Raw genomic sequence first — 4,365 nt, 5'->3', positions numbered from 1 at the left:
TCTTTTTAGTATATTTAGTTGACATTCTTTTTGCTATTTTATACATAAAGTTATTTGAATCTACATCAATCTTTCTGCTGAGGATGTTATTTATAAATTTGCACCATGCTTTAATAAATTCTTGAGCTGTTATCATTACTAATGCTTCTTTTAAATGTGTGCATTGCATATGACAAGATAGAAAACATTGATTTTCTAAAATCTTCGTCGTCTTTTCAAATAGTTTGACTTCATGGCATATTTCTATAAATTGCAACTCCAATATTTCAATAGCCTGTCTTATGTCAAGTAAAGTTTGTGCATTTATTAAATTATTTTCACATTCTTCACAATGTGCAATAATTCTTTTACGTTTAATTATGTTAACAATTTGTTTTTCGTTTATTATTTTCTCGCTTGTATTAGTATTAGGTATGACAGGTTCAGTACATTCGACTTCATTTATTTTCTCGGCATTGTCCATTTTTTGACTTGTTTCACTTAGACTCATTAAATGAGAAAGAGCTAATGTCGTTCCCTCTGGATCTGCTTCACAATTAGCTCCAATTGAATGTTTTGAAGTTAAATTGTTAATAAGTAATGTTTTGAATGCACATTCAAACTGTTCACAATTTGGATTTTGATTCGCGCATCCGCTGCTTCTTATTTGGCCAAAAAAATTTTCAATGACATCTTAGTTAAAAAATTTTAAATTTAATAATTGAAAATTAGCTTTGCGAAGTCTGTTCCATATTACTTGAGCAGCCGTAATAGTCCATATCCAATTTTTTAAACATTTAGGTGCATTTTTTGTAGAGACCTTCTTAGTCTCTTTTTCAACATAATGCATTTTTTTTAATTTGCTACATGCTTCTTGCCAAAATAAAATATGTTCACTGGTAGAGGTTATCATACTACTTAATCCTTGTCTATTTTTTCCATTAAAGGAATCAAATAGATCATTGAAAAATCGTATAATTTCACAAGTTGTGGATGCATTGTTTGATAACCATCATTTCACCCTGCTGTGTCTGAACAATTCCTAAAATAAAAAATAAAAAAAATTATTGTTAAATGTTATTTTGTAATTTATCACACACATTGCTTTACCTCCATTTAAATTCAATATAACATCCATAAAGTTTGAAACCGTGCGACTGAAAATTTGTGCTGCATATTTTACTCTCATTTTCGGTATAAGATTAGGATTAATATTTGTCTGTTATTTTTCCCATTTGACGATATTTCATTAAAAAGTTTTTGTCAATTTCATATATCGTTTCAATATCATCCCAAGATGCGTATTTCTTTTTTTCAATGGATTTGTTACGTGTAAGCATTTTTTGTAACAAGGAATGCTTGACCGTTTCTATTGTTGTCACCGACAGGCGACAGACAGGCGCCTACAGGCGCAATTCCGCACAAAAACATGTGTCTTGATAACCCGTACGGTCGTGTCCAAAGGACGCTCGAGCACGTCCGGCCACCACCGCCGAGTCGATCGGTCCCCGTTCCCGGAACCCTCCAATAGGAGAATCGGATCCATAGATCCGAGGACTCCTGCGAGAACTCTCGGGATCGGTGCCTGCTCACTCGATAGTCACTCTCATCGCCGTCAAATACGATATACGACGCAATTTAAGACGAGTAAAAATCCTATTATTCTAGCGCGACTCAGGGCGAACTTTCGGCCCTAGGCATCTGTCGCAATAGGACGTATTATAACGGTACGACTCAGGGCCATCCGTGCCCCTAAACATTGTCGTAAAAACTCGCGATATTCCATTAAGTTAAGTGTATTACAATTAATAATAAACTAACAGTGTTATTAAACGAAACAACGTGTGTGGATCTTAATCCATCCTACCGACACATTCCATTTTGGTGCCTCCTGTGAGGTGAGCGGCCCGGACCCGAGGAAAAGGGAGAAACAGAAGACGTCTACGCAGCTTTGAGGTCAACCCAACCGGGACAGCAGGCGTTAGACGGTAATTGCCGGAACGCTACTACTAACAGTGAGTCGTTCATCCTAGTTCTTTCTAAATCATTCAAAATGGCCGAAAAAATCCGATTGTACATACAAAGACGCATATCGTTAAAGGCGCAAATTACCACCCTATCCAACCTCCTCGACAGCTGTAGTTTGAGCAATACTGCGTTACAATTACGAATGGAACGGTTGACGAGCCTGTATCACGCGTTCAAGGATTATAATGACGAGCTTGAGATATTAGATCCAAATGAGGGACACCAAGTCGAATTCGCAAATATACAGGAACGATTTTATTCCATCGCGACTAAAATCAAGGATATTCTAAATCCAGCGAGTGTCGCCGGCACAAGTTCTAGCATGTCGAACGACGACATTCGGTCAGATACGGAGAGATCCGCGGAGTCCGCATCGCTTGCTAAAAGGCGACGGGTTAAATTACCAGAAGCGTCTTTACCGACGTTCGACGGAAGGTTCGAAAATTGGTTATCGTTCAAGAACGCGTTTCGAAACATGATCGGTTTACAGACGGATTTAACAGATGTAGACAAACTACAATATTTGAAGTCGGCGTTAATGGGTGAAGCTGCTAGCAAGGTCAAGATTTTCGCGATAGACGGAATTAATTATTCCAACGCGTGGGAATTACTAGAGAAGGCGTATGAAGTTAAGCGACTTCTGATTTCACGTCATCTCGCGTCAATCGTAAACCTGCCCGTTTTGTCTAAGGAAACTACAAGTGATTTATCTAAACTTGCGGACGACACGCAGCAACATCTCGCGCCCTTAAAGGCGTTAGGCGCTAACGTCGGATCCGACATGATCGTGCATCTTCTCGAATGTAAATTGCCGAAGAGTGCATTAGAAAGATGGGAGAATTCACTCGAGAACGACGAATTCCCGAAACTCGACCAACTATATGAATTTTTATATAAGGCCGCGGTCTGCGCATCAAAAAGGGAAAGGGAAAGAGAGAGAGAGAGAGAGAGAAGAATGTAGAGTTTCCCCCGGCCAAAAGAACTCAAAGAAATAGTTAGTCGAACCAAGCGTTATTGCTGAACACGTCACGCAATTGCATAGCCTGTAAGGCCAAACGACATCCGCTTTTTTTGTGTGACGCGTTTAAACAGTTGTCCGTCCCTAAGCGCATCGAAACGGCCAAGAACGCAAAGGTGTGTTATAATTGCTTGCGTTCCCATCGAGACAGCCCCTGTAAATTCTCGAACTGCACCATATGTCAGAAACGACATAATACGCTTCTCCATCTCGACAGGCCCGTGACCAAATCTGGTACAATTGCAAGGTCCGAGACCACGCAATCAGCGTGACTAATCAACCGAACCGACGGCAGGGCGACGAGTCTCGTATCGTTATCACACGCGCACGCGCCGCAGTTATTAACGAACGCGTTGGTATATATCCGCGATTGGAGACATAATCTCATTAAATGCCGTGTTCTCCTAGATACGTGCGCGACCGCGAACTTTATTTCCGAGGCCATCGTAAGGCAGTTAGACGTGCGTGTAATCGAACACTCGATACCGATCGGCGCGATTAATACCATGACTACCGAATCAAAGGGGATCGTACAAATTACCATACAGTCAACGTATGACGATTTCCGTAAAACTATAATGTGCTTAACGATCCCGGCAATAGCGGACTTGATTCCGTTTGAGGTATTTCCAAGAAACTCGGTGAAATTGCCATCGAACCTCAGACTAACCGGAATTCCATCTCCCGCGCTCGGTCGACTTGTTGATCGGTTCCGGTGTGACGTTGTCTTTGTTCTCCGTCGGCCAGGCCAATTTATCGCACAAAAACTACGACCTATACCTGCAAAAAACGCGCTTAGGCTGGGTAGTAGCCGGCGGCACATATTTAACGAAACCAGAAAATCAATTGGCTAAATTCTGGACAATTGAAGAAATCGCACGAAATAAACCAAAATCGGAAAAAGAGATTGCGTGTGAGACACACTTTGCGAACACGGTTTCTCGCGACAACGACGGGAAATATGTAGTTCGTTTACCATTTAGAGATACGAAGAAACGTCTTGGCGAATCTCGAGCCCTCGCGCTTAAACGCCTAGCAGCACTAGAACGTAGATTTAACGTAAACACGACATTAAAGACTGAATACAAGCAAATATTAGAGGAATACTTACAAGGGACATGTCACAACTGTCCGGCACCGATTTAATTCTCCTTAAAATATGTTTTTAAACACAAAAATCTAAGAGTCACGTATTTTTTTATATGTGCGGAATCTCAGATTTAACCCATTAACGTCCAGGCGGACACATTTTTTGAACAATTTTCAGTGGCCAAATTTTTTATTTTAATAGCCTTGAAAAAATTCTAGCAACATCATTTCTGATGTAAAATTTCTTGCTT

This window comes from Wasmannia auropunctata, unplaced genomic scaffold (assembly GCF_000956235.1).
Source record: "Wasmannia auropunctata unplaced genomic scaffold, wasmannia.A_1.0 LD336054.1, whole genome shotgun sequence".
Taxonomy (NCBI): domain Eukaryota; kingdom Metazoa; phylum Arthropoda; class Insecta; order Hymenoptera; family Formicidae; genus Wasmannia; species Wasmannia auropunctata.
This window is presented reverse-complemented; position numbering follows the sequence as displayed.